Raw genomic sequence first — 19,233 nt, forward strand, 5'->3', positions numbered from 1 at the left:
GATCTCCTTGCAGTCTAAGGGACTCTCAAGAGTCTTCTCCAACACCACAGTTCAAAAGCATCAATTCTTCGGTGCTCAGCTTTCTTCACAGACCAACTCTCATATCCATACATGACCACTGGAAAAACCACAGCTTTGACTAGAAGGACTTTTGTCAGCAAAGTAATGTCTCTGCTTTTTAATATTGCTATCTAAGCTCGTCATAGCTTTTCTTCCAAGGAGCAGGCATCTTTTAATTTCATGGCTGGAGTCACCATCTGCAGTGATTTTGGAGCCCAAAAAATAAAAGCTTTCACTGTTGCCATTGTTTCCCCATCTATTTGCCATGAAGTGATGGGACCAAATGCCATGATCTTAGTTTTCTGAATGTTGAGTTTTAAGCCGGCTTTTTCACTCTCCTTTTTCACTTTCATCAAGAGGCTCTGTAGTTCCTCTTCACTTTCTGCCATAAGGGTGGTGTCATCTGCATATCTGAGGTTACTGATATTTCTCCCAGAAATCTTGATTTCAGCTTGTGCTTCATCCAGTCCGGCATTTCGCATGATGAACTATGCATATAAGTTAAATAAACAGGGTGACAATGTACAGCCTTGTCATGCTTCTTTCCCAATTTGAAATCAGTCCATGGTTCCATGTCTGGTTCTAACTGTTGCTTCTTGACCTGCATACAGATTTCTCAGGAGGCAGGTCAGGTGGTCTGGTATTCCCATCTCTTTAAGAATTTTCCACAGTTTGTTGTGATCCACACAGTCAAGGCTTTGGCGTAGTCAATAAAGCAGAAGTAAATGCTTTTCTGGAAATCTCTTGCTTTTTCTATGATCCAATGGATGTTGGCAATTTGATCCATTGGTGGATATAATAATTCTTATATGTGCGTTCTTATGGACTGGTTAAAGAGCCTCTTGATTTGTTGTGCTTTCATTTTCATTCATTTCTATGCAAATTTTGATTTCTTTTTTGATTTCTTCTGTGATTTGTTGGTTATTCAGCAGTGTGTTGTTCAGCCTCCATATGTTGGAATTTTTAATAGTTTTTCTTCTGTAATTGAGATCTAATCTTACTGCATTGTGGTCAGAGAAGATGCTTGGAATGATTTCTATTTTTTTGAATTTACCAAGGCTAGCTTTATGGCCCAGGATGTGATCTATCCTGGAGAAGGGTCCATGTGGGCTTGAGAAAAAGGTGAAATTCATTGTTTTGGGATGAAATGTCCTATAGATATCAATTAGGTCTAACTGGTCTATTGTATCATCTAAAGTTTGTGTTTCCTTGTAAATTTTTTGTTTAGTTGATCTATCCATAGGTGTGAGTGGGGTATTAAAGTCTCCCACTATTATTGTGTTATTGTTAATTTCTCCTTTCATACTTGTTAGCATTTGTCTTACATACTGCGGTGCTCCCGTGTTGGGTGCATATATATTTAGAATTGTTATATCTTCTTCTTGGATTGATCCTTTGATCATTATGTGGTGACCGTCTTTGTCTCTTTTCACAGCCTTTGTTTTAAGGTCTATTTTATCTGATATGAGTATTGCTACTCCTGCTTTCTTATGGTCCCTATTTGCATGGAAAATCTTTTTCCAGCCCTTCACTTTAAGTCTGTATGTGTCCCCTGTTTTGAGGTGGGTCTCTTGTAGACAACATATTAGGGGTCTTGTTTTTGTATCCATTCAGCCAGTCTTTGTGTTTTGGTTGGGGCATTCAACCCATTTACATTTAAGGTAATTACTGATAAGTATGATCCCATTGCCATTTACTTTATTGTTTTGGGTTCGAATTTATAACCTGTGGGACACTGTAAAAGCAGTCCTAAGGGGAAAGTTCATAGCAATACAGGCACACCTCAAGAAACAAGAAAAAACTCAAATAAATAACCTAACTCTACACCTAAAGCAACTAGAAAAGGAAGAAATGAAGAACCCCAGGGTTAGTAGAAGGAAAGAAATCTTTAAAATTAGGGCAGAAATAAATGGAAAAGAAACAAAAGAGACCATAGCAAAAATCAACAAAGCCAAAAGCTGGTTTGTTGAAAGGATAAATAAAATTGACAAACCATTAGCCAGGCTCATCAAGAAACAAAGGGAGAAAAATCAAATCAATAAAATTAGAAATGAAAATGGAGAGATCACGACAGACAACACAGAAATACAAAGATCATAAGAGACTACTATCAACAATTATATGCCAATAAAATGGACAACGTGGAAGAAATGGACAAATTCTTAGAAAAGTACAACTTTCCAAAACTGGACCAGGAAGAAATAGAAAATCTTAACAGACCCATCACAAGCACAGAAATTGAAACTTTAATCAAAAATCTTCCAGCAAACAAAAGCCCAGGTCCAGACGGCTTCACAGCTGAATTCTACCAAAAATTTAGAGAAGAGCTAACACCTATCCTACTCAAACTCTTCCAGAAAATTGCAGAGGAAGGTAAACTTCCAAACTCATTCTATGAGGCCACCATCACCCTAATAATACCAAAACCTGACAAAGATCCCACAAAAAAAGAAAACTACAGGCCAATATCACTGATGAACATAGATGCAAAAATCCTTAACAAAATTCTAGCAATCAGAATCCAACAACACATTAAAAAGATCATACACCATGACCAAGTGGGCTTTATCCCAGGGATGCAAGGATTCTTCAATAGCCACAAATCAATCAATGTAATACACCACATTAACAAATTGAAAAATAAAAACCATATGATTATCTCAATAGACGCAGAGAAAGCCTTTGACAAAATTTAACATCCATTTATGATAAAAACTCTCCAGAAAGCAGGAATAGAAGGAACATACCTCAACATAATCAAAGCTATATATGACAAACCCACAGCAAACATTATCCTCAATGGTGAAAAATTGAAAGCATTTCCTCTAAAGTCAGGAACAAGACAAGGGTGCCCACTTTCACCATTACTATTCAACATAGTTTTGGAAGTTTTAGTCACAGCAATCAGAGCAGAAAAAGAAATAAAAGGAATCCAAATTGGAAAAGAAGAAGCAAAACTCTCACTATTTGCAGATGACATGATCCTCTACATAGAAAACCCTAAAGACTCCACCAGAAAATTACTAGAGCTAATCAATGATTATAGTAAAGTTGCAGGATATAAAATCAACACACAGAAATCCCTTGCATTCCTATACACTAATAATGAGAAAACAGAGAAATTAAGGAAACAATTCCATTCACCATTGCAACGGAAAGAATAAAATACTTAGGAATATATCTACCTAAAGAAACTAAAGACCTATATATAGAAAACTATAAAACACTGGTGAAAGAAATCAAAGAGGACACTAATAGATGGAGAAATATACCATGTTCATGGATTGGAAGAATCAATATAGTGAAAATGAGTATACTACCCAAAGCAATTTACAGATTCAATGCAATCCCTATCAAGCTACCAACGGTATTCTTCACAGAGCTAGAACAAATAATTTCACAATTTGTATGGAAATACAAAAAACCTCGAATAGCCAAAGCGATCTTGAGAAAGAAGAATGGAACTGGAGGAATCAACCTACTTGACCTCAGGCTCTACTACAAAGCCACAGTCATCAAGACAGTATGGTACTGGCACAAAGACAGAAATATAGATCAATGGAACAAAATAGAAAGCCCAGAGATAAATCCACGCACCTATGGACACCTTATCTTTGACAAAGGAGGCAAGAATATACAATGGATTAAAGACAATCTCTTTAACAAGTGCTTCTGGGAAAACTGGTCAACCACTTGTAAAAGAATGAAACTAGAACACTTTCTAACACCATACACAAAAATAAACTCAAAATGGATTAAAGATCTAAACTTAAGACCAGAAACTATAAAACTCCTAGAGGAGAACATAGGCAAAACACTCTCTGACATACATCACAGCAGGATCCTCTATGACTCACCTCCCAGAATATTGGAAATAAAAGCAAAAATAAACAAATGGGACCTAATTAACCTTAAAAGCTTCTGCACAACAACGGAAACTATAAGCAAGGTGAAAAGACAGCCTTCAGAATGGGAGAAAATAATAGCAAATGAAGCAACTGACATACAACTAATCTCAAAAATATAGAAGCAACTCCTACACCTCAATTCCAGAAAAATAAATGACCCAATCAAAAAGTGGGCCAAAGAACTAAATAGACATTTCTCCAAAGAAGACATACAGATGGCTAACAAACACATGAAAAGATGCTCAACATCACTCATTATCAGAGAAATGCGAATCAAAACCACTACGAAGTACCATTTTACACCAGTCAGAATGGCTGCGATCCAAAAGTCTACAAGCAATAAATGCTGGAGAGGGTGTGCAGAAAAGGGAACCCTCTTACACTGTTGGTGGGAATGCAAACTAGTACAGCCACTATGGAGAATAGTGTGGAGATTCCTTAAAAAACTGGAAACAGAACTGCCTTATGACCCAGCAATCCTACTGCTGGGCATACACACTGAGGAAACCAGAATTGAAAGAGACACGTGCACCCCAATGTTCATCGCAGCACTGTTTATAATAGCCAGGACATGGAAGCAACCTAGATGTCCACCAGCAGATGAATGGATAAGAAAGCAGTGGTACATATACACAATGGAGTATTACTCAGCCATTAAAAAGAATACATTTGAATCAGTTCTAATGAGGTGGATGAAACTGGAGCCTATTCTACACAGTGAAGTAAGCCAGAAAGAAAAACACCAATACAGTATACTAACACATATATATGGAATTTAGAAAGATGGTAACAACAACCCTGTATACGAGACAGCAAAAGAGACACTGATGTTTAGAACAGTCTTATGGACTCTGTGGGAGAGGGAGAGGGTGGGGAGATTTGGGAGAATGGTATTGAAACATGTATACTATCATGTATGAAACGAGTCGCCAGTCCAGGTTTGATGCATGATTCTGGATGCTTGGGGCTGGTGCACTGGGATGACCCAGAGGGATGGTATGGGGAGGGAGGAGGGAGGAGGGTTCAGGATGGGGAACACATGTGTACCTGTGGCGGATTCATTTTGATATTTGGCAAAACCAATACAATATTGTAAAGTTTAAAAATAAAATAAAATTAAAAAAAAAAATAAAGAGCCTCTTGATGCTGCTAAGAAAATAATGAATCAGGGAGAACATCTTTTTAGCTTCTCACTAGCACTCTGCTTTCTGATATGTATAGACTTAATTATTACATCAGATTCTACTTCCTTTTTAGCTTTCTAATCTCCCTTAAGAGAGTGCATATCTAAGTAATTTATTTAAGGACTCCAGAATTTTCTTTAAAAATATACTAGTGTTAAAACAGTGCTTACTAGAGAACATTACAGTTTGATATTTAATATACTTTAGAGTGGCACAATTCAGACATAGAAGCATGGTGCTCCAAGACTTTTATTATACCTCACAGAGACAGAGGTTCTCCACTTCTTAGTAGTTTTCTAATACACATGATCTTGGAAGCTTGGGTCTCAATTCTTTTTATGTGTTCCCAAGTACATAACTGCTTTTTCAGAATTTCTCTAGGAGTAATTAACAACTATCATCCATGAAGGAACCCCTGATTGTATTCCTAATTCATTTTCAACTTGAGAATGAACTATCTGCTTTATGGGTAGGTTCTTTGAGCATTTTAATTTCCTTTGCTATCAATATTAAATTATTAATAAATGATCTGTATATCACTTCTCACTGTTCCTTTATTCTCTGTTATTATTCACTCATTCATCAAATCATAGCTGACATACTACATACAAGGCATTATATGAAATGCCAAAGAGAATATAAAAAATGTCCTCAAGAGAATTACAGCAAAGGAAGTAAGAACATGGACCAGTAAGTATAATACAAAGCACAAGGGAATTACTGTCTTAAGAGGGGTATTGAGTACATGCTCTGGATCTGACACTAGATTTATGACCAAAGTTTTCCAACCTACTGAAGGAAAAATAAGACAGAAAAGCCACAAGATTGAAAGAAAAAAATGTAATATATCCTAAGGTTTGCATCATCAGATTAAAATGGGCCACTGCAGCACTGTTCTCTTTAATTAGAATGTTTACAGATGTAAGAATGTCTATGTAGTTTTTTTTTTAAGTCAATCAATCAATCCAAACAATAAAACCATCATTTATGTTCTTTTTTTACCACTTATATTATTGAGATATTCAAGGACAAATACCTTATCTTCTTATGTGTCACCATCCAACTCAGTCTCTAAAGCATGGATGTGAAAATAACTGATCCTAAATACCTGATAATGATGGTAAGAGTCTATGACTTTTAGCCCAAATACTAATTTAGTCATTATGAGATTTCTCTCTTTTAGCTCTCTATACTGATCAACTTTAAAAAGCGTTATTAGAATACAATTTAATAAAAATGTTAAAAGTCTTTTAAATTGTTTATCTAAACAAAATGGGGTCCAATCTAGTCTCTTGGCATTTCAAATGTGCAGCTCTCATCAATCCAGTAATTTTAATATTTTATTTATTTAGAGTTCAATAGTATTCTAATTTCCAAATTTAATGGTAATTTTTTTACACATAGGCCTATGAACTAGGCAATTTCCAAAATGCTCCACATTTAATTTTCAGAGTGCTCCAGACTTTCACTCTAGAGACTAACATTTCCTCATATCATCTTATTTTCCTAAAAGCAAATATTCTAGCTTTTTCATTTCTAAAGCATTATTCCAGTTGGTTATATTAGCAAAAATTAAACAGGAACTAATAATAGTCAATTATTTTTTCACTGTCAAAAATTAATCCACATAGCATGTATTTTTATTCTCTTACATATTTTGATAATAAAAAGTGTCACTTCAGACCCGTGGTTCTCAACCTAGTTTTCATTATCTTGTCCCTAAGGAACCTCTTAGTCATTTTGTTCTAATCATCACCACAATGAAATTTTAATTCTACAGATATAATGTATGTGTTAATGCACTGTGTGAATATGTTTGCTTTATACATAAAATGGATATATTTTTGCCCCTCAAGAACAAATTTTCATCTCCTTAGGGAGAAATATGTGTTTTACATACATATTTCTGTTGAACATATTTAGCTGAGTATCTAATTAGGTATTTTGTGACCTACCCTACAAAAAGTATGAAATAACTGTCCCTTTTTATTTAGTACTCTTTTTTCCTAAAAATAAAGTCGAATTAGAAAAATATGACTAGATCCTTTTTTCTTGAAGTTAGAGACTGTTGGGTTGACATCAGTTTTCTTTTTGCTATAGTTTCCTCAGCACAGTTTCTCTCTAGAGAAATAGAGTCATAATAGTTTCCCCGTATTCTTTCTCATGAAGTTACCTTCTTACAAATTAGGGACAACTTCAACAGTACATGCTTATCTGTGATTGTTAGCCAACTGGGAATTCTACTGATGAAGTTACCAGGAATATCTCCAGTGACACTTAAATTATTTTTGTGTGTGTGATAATTTCTTCAGAAAAATTTGCAGCCATGTCTGTTGGTTGGGGTGTCTGTAGTCAATTAAAGCTTTCCCTCTGTTATGGCCTTCATTCTAATGCATCCTAGTATTAAAAGAAGTTAACAAAAGAACGATAATTAGGTAATTAGCAGTATTTGTTGAGTGTTTACTCTTTAAATACACTGTTCCAAGGCTAAGTAATACTTGATGGGTTAGAAAAAGAGATGAAAATCAATGAAAATTAGTTCTCAATTTTTTACAACCTTAACTTTCAATATAAAAAACAATTAACATAATAGTTTTGAACTGTAACTGTCACAGAAGACAAATTATGGCACAAACTGTTTATGCTAAAAATTTTACATTTGTAATTTAGATTTGGGATCAAATATATAAATTGAATGCCTTTTGTAAAAATGCCCTGGGTTTGAACCTAACAAGAAAGTAAGATAAACATTCCTGTACATAAATGGAAAAGAGGTGGGAAATCCAGGCCAATAAAAATACTAGCATACACTTCAAAAATCCCTTTGGGGAAAAGAATGGAAACTTATCTCGACTTATAAAAATATATAAACAAGAGATAAACCAGCAGGCATTTATGATTATACTTTATATTTTGTACAGGGTTTCAGTGTTACAATTACAACTATAGAGAATTAGGCAAGAAAGATTCAATATCATTTTATGGATTAAGAAATATGAATCAGTTTAAGCAACTGTCAAAGCTTCACACTTCTTTTTCGTTTTCTCCTTTCCTTTTTTATTATGAGCTACTGTGTTATCTTATTTTTTAATGATGAAGAAAATACATAGAATTGATGTCATCACAGAGGTGTAATAGATGTTAAATGGATTGCAAATTGTGAAAAGATAATCAAGGAAAAAGATGATAAGTGACTACGGCAGAAGAATAATTTTCACTGGTGGATAATGGATAGTTTAATGAGAAATGGAACTGAGCCTTGAGAACTGCTTAGGTAAGCAAAGGGAAAAGGTCAGAGTGAGGTTTTCCAAGCAATCTGAATAGAATCTGTAAAATTCCAGGGTTAAAAGAGCTTGGTGACTCAAGAAATTTAAGCAAGGCTAGAAGACAGAGGCTGAAACTCAAGAATATTCTGGAGAGGTTAATCATGGTCAGATCACATCATTTTGTGTGCCAGTAAGAAGTTAATGAAAAGTGAAGTAAAAAAAAAAAAGCAAAACAAGATAAAAATATAGACTTTGATTTCCAGTCTTTTACTTCACTATTTGTCTATTATGACTTTGATAAAAATAAAAGCACGTTTCTACCTAGATCAAGGTCCATTTATATTATTTATCAGAGCCTGCAATTCAATTCACTTTGAATGGAGAATATGATACTAAACTTCAAAAGAGCCAAATTTTAGCATGTAGTACTTAAAATAAATGCCAAGAGTCAGAAGAGCATTTAAATTTAATTGACTTGTCATATATCTGAAATTAGCTTGTCTCTTGTAATTTACCAGAAGAGACATTTTAAATATTTTAATGATACATAAAGTTAGTAAATATTTTTGTGTCTTGAGTTGCATTGCTTTCATATTTTGAAATATAATTAGGATGGTGTTCAGTAATATCATTATCTAAACAAGGATATAACAGAAAATCTTATGTGTAGACATTACAGTAGTTGATATTGTATTAAGCTAAAAATTGCTTTTATACCTTTTTAAATTAGGAAATCCTTTTTTTTCCCTTCAATTAGAGAAACTTTAAATCTAGAATTATTTCAAAGCATTAGAAGAGTACATATGATAACTATCCATTACCCACAACCTACAAGTTAAAAATATGAATATTTTCCCTTGTGTGTTTCAGCTATGTTCAGTCGCTCAGTTGTGTCCAACTCTTTGTGACCACATGGACTACAGCCTCCTAGGCTCCTCTGTCCGTGAGATTTTCCAGGCAAGACTGCATGTACCCCTAAAAGCTAATGACTATTATTGGTAGTTAAAGAGAGCAAGTTTTTTTTTTCCCCCAAGCATAAGATCAGCTACTATTTATTATAGGAACTCTAGAATAGTTGAAAACTAGAAAATCAGACAATAGAAAAAAAAAAAAGTATAGATGAATGCCCCATCCACCCCCATCAAAACTGATAAGTTAAATATCTGAAATGGGATCAAAGTGGTGGAGCAGGTAGACATGGAGCTCACCACAAACTCATCAAAAATATATCTACACGCAGAACAATTCTCACAAGAAAACTAATGGGAAACCAGGAGAAGATCTCTTATACAACCAAAACTGTAAGACCTCCACATATTCAGATAGAGTGGGGGAAAAAAGGCATCATGTCAGAACCTGCTCCCCTTGGAGAGACCTGGAAGAAAGAGAAGGGCCACACTTGTGGCTCTCACCTTGGGGAGAAGGCAGATTGATTCACTCTGTGCATCTCAGTCCTGGGGTCCTGCATGGAGGATACAAGCTCCCTTGACTGCTGGAAAATCTGCTAAGACCAATAGGCTGTGGAAACCTTGACTCTACTGGTGAGGAGCATTGACTTGCTAACAGTTAGAGCAGAGAGAGGTTTGCAATGGTGGCTGCCACTTTGCTGCACTTCCCAATCTGAAGGGGTGAATGGCCCAGCTCCACTCAACAGCCTGGTGCAAGAACAAGGCAACGATTCAGTCTAGACAGACCAGGGCACCTGGGGTGTGATCTGGGCAGAGCTGAGATGACCATTGTCAATGCATGCACCAGCTAGTGCCATAGGAACACACAGTGGCCAACTGCTAAATCTGGGCAGAGAGGCTCTGGGCAGGAGTACTCAGTGACTGGTTTTCCAGCAAGAACACATGAGTTCTGCTTACTTCACACCACAGCTTAGCACTAGATCTGGAGTAGACAGGTCCCAGAAGAAGTCTACCACAGAGGCAGCCCAGATCCTAGGCAGCAGCACAGCTACCTCATTTTCTGCAGTTACAATTCCCCAACCCCAGCCCCACAATCACCCCAATACCAAAACCAGGTAAAGATACCACAAAAAGAAAGTTACAGGCAAATATCACTGATGAACATAGACACAAAAAATGCTCAACAAAAAATCATAAGAGAATACTATGAACAGTTGTGAAAGTGTTAAGTCACTCAGTCATGTCTGACTGTTTGCAGCTCCATGGACTATAGCCCACCAGGTTCCCCTGTCTATGGAATTCTCCAGGCAAGAATACTGGAGTGGGTTGTCATTTCCTTCTCCAGTTTGAACAGTTTTATGCTAACAAATTGCAGAAATGGACAAATTTTTGAAACATGTGAAAGTGAAGTCACTCAGTTGTATCCGACTCTTAGCAACACCATGGACTACAGCCCACCAGGCCCTCCGTCCATGGGATTTTCCAGGCAAGAGTACTGGAGTGGGGTGCCATTGCCTTCTCCGTTAACAGCGGCTAGGCATATTATATTTACTTGGAGCTGGTATACTTGGTTACAACCTTAGTACCCTCAGACACGGCATGCTTTTGAAACATATAGCTTGTCAAAACTGAGTCAAGAAGAAACAGTTAACTTGAACAGATAATCACTAGAAGTAGAATAGAATCTGTAAAAACAAACAAACAAAAAACCTCTCTCCAAACAAGCGTTCAGAATTGGACAGCCTCATTGAGAAATCCTACCAAATGTACAATAAAGAATTTATCCTTCTCAAACTGTTCCAAAAAGTTGAAGAGGAGTAAACACTTCCAAATTTATTCTATGAAGCCACCATCACCCTGACACCAAAACCAAAGATACTACAAAAAAAGAAAATTGCAGACCACTTTCTCTGAGGAATGTGGATGCAAATATAGTCAACAAAACATCAAATAAAATCCAACAAGAGCCCAAATTAAGTAATATACTTCTGAAAGAATAAGAGGCAGGCTAGGATATGAGAGATGAAGCAGATTTTGGGAGGGGAAGACACTAGGAGAGGAGGAGGATACAGTAAGAGGCCAGAAGGGAAAGCTTTGAGCCTTGTCTTGCTGAAATTAGTACACGTCATATCAGTGTATTTAAATTTCTAAAATTTCTATTTATGTATTCATAGTTTTTTTATGTTTTACATCTTTACATAAATGATAACAGCATTTGTTTTGTTCAATTCACCTGAAATTTATCAGTGTTTTTACATGTAAGACCTATTTCACTCACTTGTTTCTTGTATCAGATTATATGAATACCTCACAATTTATTTTTCTTATCTATGGATATTTAGATTTTTCCTGATTTACATAATAACAAGCAGGAATGTGCTGAATATCTTTCATATGCTTCTTTGTACATGTAGCATAAGATTCTTTAGGGTAAAAGTCTAGATACTGAGTTGCTGGCTGACAGGCTTTAAATACCTTTAATGATAATACTAGATAATGCCATATTGCCCTAAGTTTTGATACTACTTCATCCGAATTTTTTAAAATATTTATTTATTTATTTGGCTGTACTGGGTCTAAAACTAATAGAGTTTTGCCAAGAAAATGCACTGGTCATAACAAACACCCTCTTATAACAACACAAGAGAAGACTCTATACATGGACATCACCAGATGGTCAACACCGAAATCAGATTGATTATATTCTTTGCAGCCAAAGATGAAGAAGCTCTATACAGTCAGCAAAAACAAGACCAGGAGATGACTGTAGCGCAGACCATGAACTCCTTATTGCCAAATTCAGACTTAAATTGAAGAAAGTAGAGAAAACCACTAGACCATTCAGGTATGACCTAAATCAAATCCCTTATGATTATACAGTGGAAGTGAGAAATAGATTTAAGGGCCTAGATCTGATACATAGAGTGCCTGATGAGCTATAGAATGAGGTTCATGACATTGTACAGGAGACAGGGATCAAGACCATCCCATGGAAAAGAAATGCAAAAAAGCAAAATAGCTGTCTGGGGAGGCCTTACAAATAGCTGTGAAAAGAAGAGAAGTGAAAAGCAAGGAGAAAGGAAAGATATAAACATCTGAATGCAGAATTCCAAAGAATAGCAAGAAGAGATAAGAAAGCCTTCTTCAGCAATCAATGCAAAGAAATAGAGGAAAACAACAGAATGGGAAAGACTAGGGATCTCTTCAAGAAAATCAGAGATACCAAAGGAACACATCATGCAAAGATGGGCTCGATAAAGGACAGAAATGATATGGACCTAACAGAAGCAGAAGATATTAAGAAGAGGTGGCAAGAATACACAGAAGAACTGGACAAAAAAGATCTTCACAACCCAGATAATCACGATGGTGTGATCACTGACCTACAGCCAGACATCCTGGAACGTGAAGTCAAGTGGGCCTTAGAAAGCATCACTACGAACAAAGCTAGTGGAGATGATAGAATTCCAGTTGAGCTGTTCCAAATCCTGAAAAATGATGCTGTGAAAGTGCTGCACTCGATAGGCCAGCAAATTTGGACAACTCAGCAGTGGCCACAGGACTGAAAAAGCTCCTTTTTCATTCCAATCCCAAAGAAAGGCAATGCCAAAGAATGCTCAAACTACCACACAATTGCACTCATCTCACACACTAGTAAAGTAATGCTCAAAATTCTCCAAGCCAGGCTTAAACAATATGTGAACCATGAAATTCCTGATGTTCAAGCTGGTTTTAGAAAGGGCAGAGGAACCAGAGATCAAATTGCCAACATCTGCTGGATCATGGAAAAAGCAAGAGAGTTCCAGAAAAACATCTACTTCTGCTTTATTGACTCTGCCAAAGCCTTTGACTCTGTGGATCACAATAAACTGTGGAAAATTCTTCAAGAGATGGGAATACCAGACCACCTGATCTCTTGAGAAATTTGTATGCAGGTCAGGAAGCAACAGTTAGAACTGGACATGGAACAACAGACTGATTCCAAATAGGAAAAGGAGTATGTCAAGGCTGTATATTGTCACCCTGTTTATTTAACTCATATGCAGAGTACATCATGAGAAACGCTGGACTGGAGGAAACACCAGCTGGAATCAAGATTGCCGGGAGTAATATCAATCACCTCAGATATGCAGATGACACCACCCTTATGGCAGAAAGTGAAGAGGAACTAAAAAGCCTCTTGATGAAGGTGAAAGTGAAGAGTGAAAAAGTTGGCTTAAAGCTCAACATTCAGAAAACGAAGATCATGGCATCTGGTCCCATCACTTCATGGGAAATAGACGGGGAAACAGTGGAAACAGTGTCAGACTTTATTTTTCTGGGCTCCAAAATCACTGCAGATAGTGACTACAGCCATGAAATTAAAAGACGCTTACTTCTTGGAAGGAAAGTTATGACCAACCTAGATAGCATATTCAAAAGCAGAGACATTACTTTGCCAGCAAAGGTTCGTCTAGTCAAGGCTATGGTTTTTCCAGTGGTCATGTATGGATGTGAGAGTTGGATTGGGAAGAAGGCTGAGTGCCGAAGAATTGATGCTTTTGAACTGTGGTGTTGGAGAAGACTCTTGAGAGTCCCGTACTGCAAGGAGATCCAACCACTCCATTCTGAAGGCAATCAGCCCTGGGATTTCTTTGGAAGGAATGATGCTAAAGCTGAAACTCCAGTACTTTGGCTACCGCATGTGAAGAGCTGACTCATTGGAAAAGACTCTGATGCTGGGAGGGATTGGGGGCAGGAGGAGAAGGGGACGACAGAGGATGAGATGGCTGGATGGCATCACTGACTTGATGGATGTGAGTCTCAGTGAACTCAGGGAGTTGGTGATGGACAGGGAGGCCTTGTGTGCTGCGATTCATAGGGTCGCAAAGAGTTGGACACGACTGAGCGACTGATCTGATCTAGGTCTAAGTTGTGCCATGTGGAATCTTCATCATCTTCACTGCAACATGTGGGACCTAGTTCCTTGCTGTGCTACGCTTAGTTGCTCAGTGGTGTCTGACTCCTAGTGACCCCATGGACTCCTGGCCGCAAGGCTCCTCTGCCCATATGGATTGTCCACCCAAGAATACTGGAGTGGGTTGCCATGCCCTCCTCACAGAATAAATCTGGGCCCCCTGCATTGGGAGTGCGGAGTCTTAGCCACTGGACCACCAGGGAAGTCTAATTCATACTAATAAGAGCAATGGTGAACACTCTTATTTCCCCCAGATTTTTACCAGCACTTAAAATTAGCAGCTATCTCCCCATTTTAACTATTACTTTATGATCTTCAATAATCTTTTTAAAATACCTCTACTTGAGAATATTTATTCCTAAGTACCACATCGTTTTGTTGCCATTCTAAATATTATTACATTTCCTATTTGGCTATCGCTGGTGTACAGAAATGCTACTAGTTTCCATAAACTGATTCTTACAGTCTTCAACCCACTGAAACTCTTCTGGGTTCAATATTCGTTGACTAAAGTACATATGCCACTGAGAAGCTTTTTCAGTAAAGTTGAACTGCTGGTGGTGAACATTCACAATAAACTGATATTTGTCTCTGGTTTTAATATTTTTCCTTGACTGGTGGGCAGGGATTCTACTATAAACCCTAGTGGTGGACTTTTTTTTATCTTCTTCAAACTGAGCATATATAATCTTCTTTAATTCTTTATAATAATTTACTCCATTATTTCTTGAATATTGTTTCTCCCCAGTTTCATCTAATATCTTCTTTGGCCACTTCTGCTAAACTTCTGTTGAATTTTATTATTCTACCAACCATGCCACTTGGCATCTCATGTTTTTATTTATCCTCCCTATGACAATGTATAAGTATTTTACTCCATTTTGTATTTTTGATCCTCTATCCAACAGTTTCTAACCTCTTGTTCAACCCATTCACTGAATTTTAAATTTCAATGACTACATCTGATTTTTTTGTTCATTTCTAGAAATAAATTACATTAACTTTTCTCCAAACCTGCTTATTCTTCTAATATAGTACTCTATTTTTTTTGTTTTTTTCCCCCCTATTTTTCTTTCTTTGTGCTTTTATCTTCTACTCATATTTTTACGACTAGTCATTTTCTACATATTTTATTTCTGTGATTTACATTATTAAATTTTAAAAATATTTTTATGTGTGTACAATTTTTTCAGGTTATCTGATTATTTCTTGTTTTCAGTTTATGAATATTCTGATTTTTCTGACTTACAATTTCCTCTTGCAGTTATTTTCCTATTGTGCTGCTGCTACTGCTAAGTCACTTCAGTCGTGTCCAACTCTGTGTGACCCCATAGACGGCAGCCCACCAGGCTCCCCCATCCCTGGGATTCTCCAGGCAAGAACACTGGAGTGGGTTGCCCTTTCCTTCTCCATGTGTGTACAATTTTTTCAGGTTATCTGATTCTTTCTTGTTTTCAGTTTATGAATATTCTGACTTTTCTGACTTCCAATTTCTTCTTGCAGTTATTTTCCTATTGCGCAGCATACTACTTTATGGTGAGTTCACTGTCAGTTTAGGCTATACTTTCTTCCTGTGGAAATATCATTTGCTTGACATGTTGAAGAATTCTAGCACATAAAGGGAGATTAAAACTGACCCCATTCCCACGTGGCACACAGATTTGGGATTTTGACAGTGCACTAATTTTTACCTACCTAGAGCCCCAAAAGAAAGAGAATGTTTTCTGGTTGACATGCCTAGCTAGCCTCTGGGTGTAATTTTCTAGTGCCTGCTTGTTGACTGCTAGGGAGCATTTCTAGTTTAAATGAATTCAGTTCCTGTTTCCCTCAGTGGCTCCAAATCTTAGTGTCAACGTTTAGAGAAGCCATTAAAACTCTAAACTTGGACCCCTATCTCAGCATTAAGACCAGCCTCCTATCTCCAATGCCAGGACCTTAGTTGCATAGTTTTGTTTGAGTTTATGGGCTTCTCTGCTGGCTCAGATGGTAAAGAATCTGCCTGAAATGCAAGAGACCTGGGTGCAATGGCTGGGTAAGGAAGATCTCCTGGATAAGGAAATGGCTACCCACTTCAGTATTCTTGCCTGGAGAACTCCCCATGGACAGAGGAGCCTGGCTGCTATAGTCACAAAGAGTCAAACACAGCTGAGTGACAAGTGCTTTCTCTTCACTCCACGTGCTTAAGTGAAGGAAATGTCAATCCGCTCCAGTATTTGCCATGGGAAATCCCACTGACAGAGGAGGCTGATGGTCTACAGTCCATGGGGTCACAAAGAATCAATCACAACTTAGTGACTAAACAGCACCATGCTTAACTCAGATTTCCTTCTTTGGTCTGATATCTAGGAAATTCCCTTTCTTTCCTGAATCTACATGATTGCAAATTTCTTTGCTCCATTTTATCCAGAATACCTGCGAAATGGAAGAAATGGGAATAAGGTGTCTACTTTTCTCAGTACTGCATTTAAATAGAAAGTTAGTCATTCACAATTTACACTAGAAATAAATTTAGGCCCAAGACTTTACAACAAGGTGATTTCTTAAAATGTTCACAAACTTATTGTATTTTTTTTAATGAAAATTTTGGAAAACTAATATATATTACAGAAAAAAAGAATAAATGTGCAAATGTTTACTGGTTAATACACATTTTGGAGATGAATGCTTTTATAGGTAGCATCTTATTTGAATTTAAGTCTCTACTTAGCTTCTAAAGAACATTTCATGCGTTAAACAGCATTCTGGTCCATGTTGTTTTGAGTAATCAGCTGATAATCCTATGTCAAATGATGTTTTTGTGAAACATGCATAAAATTCAACACTTCTAAAATTATTTAGATATCTAATGAAATTTGCTTTCTGTACATTTTTATCCTATAAAGCATTCTAGTTTAGAAGAGCTTATAGTCATCTATTTAAAATATCACATAGTTGAAGGGAACTCTTTTAATAATGCTACTTACTTAATTTTTCATTCACTTTTATGATTTCTTAATGACTGTTTATTGTTGTATTCTAATTGTCTATGTAGAGCTTCAAGTGACTTTGTAAGAGGCATTTTTCTTATTAGGATTGGAATCACTCTCTGAGGCAGGCAGAGACCAGCCAGTGGCTTGAGCACTTCTCCCTTGGAGCTCTGCTAATGACGACAACTCTCCTGTTCTAGCCTTTCTGATATATTTATCAAAGAAAATGAATGGGGCCTGCCTCCTTCATTCATTTGTTACTCTTTCTTTGCAAATACCAGGCATCTTCCCTCTATGAATAGTATGTGTATGACAACATTCCTTTTTTTTTCCCCAGTTTTATTTCCTATACTCCAGAGACTCAGAAGGTTTCTCTTTCATTTTAACTTCAGCTGTGCCTGTCCTTTATTTGAGCAAGTGATAAAGCAAAGAGATTTCTGTGGAGTTTTGGGAAAGGAATAAAGCACATACAGGAAATATATTTTGTAAATATTAGAGATGCTTCTAGGATTACTCCAAAAGATATATACCACAAGAGAGGTGGTGTCCATTAGCAAGTGATCACTCACAGATCACTCTGGTATTGATCTACAAGTAAGTCTTCATCTCAGATATTATTCGACTAAAAGGTACTAGATGTAGTTAATTTACTGTTTTTCAACACATGGCAACTCTTTACCATGGACTGTAGACTTTCTGCATCTTTATGTAGACAGGAGTTTTATTGTTTCAGTGTTCCAAGATAGGTATCTAAATAGCCCTGGATATAACACATATTTAATTCTATAACTATTACAATATTTAGCTTCTTGTCCCAACAAATGTATTCTCAACATGGATACTAATGTTTACTTATTTTATGGTTTAATGTTTGTATACATATGCACACTTAACAACTATCAGTATATAATTTATAGTTGTCTAGATAAGACTGCTTCACTAAAAGCTCAGATGGTAAAGAATCCGCCTGCAATGCAAGAGACCTGGGTTCGATCCCTGGATTGGGAAGATTCCCGTGGAGCCTGGAGGAAGGCATGGCAACCCACTCCAGTATTCTTGTCTGGAGAATCCCCATGGACAGAGGAGCCTGGAGGGCTATAGTCCATGGGGTCACAAAGAGTCAGACACAAGTGAAAAAGCAGCAGTGGCAGATAAGACTAATGAATTAATAAAGGAAATATTCTTAATAAAGTTTCATCTATGCTTTTTCTTTAAAAAAGTAACATTTATTTTTATATTTGTATTGGATTCTAACTTTTTCAATTGAGTATTTATTCTCTCAGCTAATATAGCTAACGTTGTCTGATCTGAATGTTTGGAACTGATTACTGTAAGGTAAACCAGTTTTATGGAGAAGGAAATGGCAACCCACTCCAGTATTCTTGCCTGGAGAATCCCGTGGAGAGGGAAGCCTGGTGGGCTGCTGTCCATGGGGTCACACAGAGTCAGATACAACTGAAGCAATGCATGCATGCATGCAAACCAGTTTTTTTTTTAATTTTATTTTATTATTTAACTTTACAATATTGTATTGGTTTTGCCATATATCAACATGAATCCGCCACAGGTATATACGTGTTCCCCATCCTGAACCCTCCTCCCTCCTCCCTCCCGTACCATCCCTCTGGGTCATCCCAGTGCACCAGCCCCAAGCATCCAGTATCGTGCATCAAACCTGGGCTGGTGACTCGTTTCATATATGATATTATACATGTTTCTATGCTGTCCTCCCAAATCATCCCACCCTCTCCCTCTCCCACAGAGTCCAAACCAGTTTTATAATTTCAAATTTTACTTGCTTCTATGTTTCCTCCTTGTGTAAGCTGCAGGTACAGTGTGTCCCTTGGGGATAGCATGATGTCCTATTATCTCAGTGTGTACAATAAATAAAGTTGCATTTCTGAAAGTACTCTTGGGAGGGATTACTGAGCATGTAATCAATTCCACTAGGGTTTCTCATATTTTTTGGTAATTAAACAGAAGA

At 36.9% G+C, this 19,233-nt stretch overlaps 1 protein-coding gene across 3 annotated transcripts in view; it reads right to left on the bottom strand.

Annotated features, from left to right (window-relative positions):
- LAMA2 (laminin subunit alpha 2) overlaps positions 1–19,233 on the bottom strand; it is a 708,999-nt gene that overhangs the window by 385,353 nt on the left and 304,413 nt on the right. The gene's annotated exons all lie outside the window — the stretch shown is intronic.

Source organism: Bubalus bubalis, chromosome 10 (assembly GCF_019923935.1).
Source record: "Bubalus bubalis isolate 160015118507 breed Murrah chromosome 10, NDDB_SH_1, whole genome shotgun sequence".
In the NCBI taxonomy this organism is placed as follows: Eukaryota; Metazoa; Chordata; class Mammalia; order Artiodactyla; family Bovidae; genus Bubalus; species Bubalus bubalis.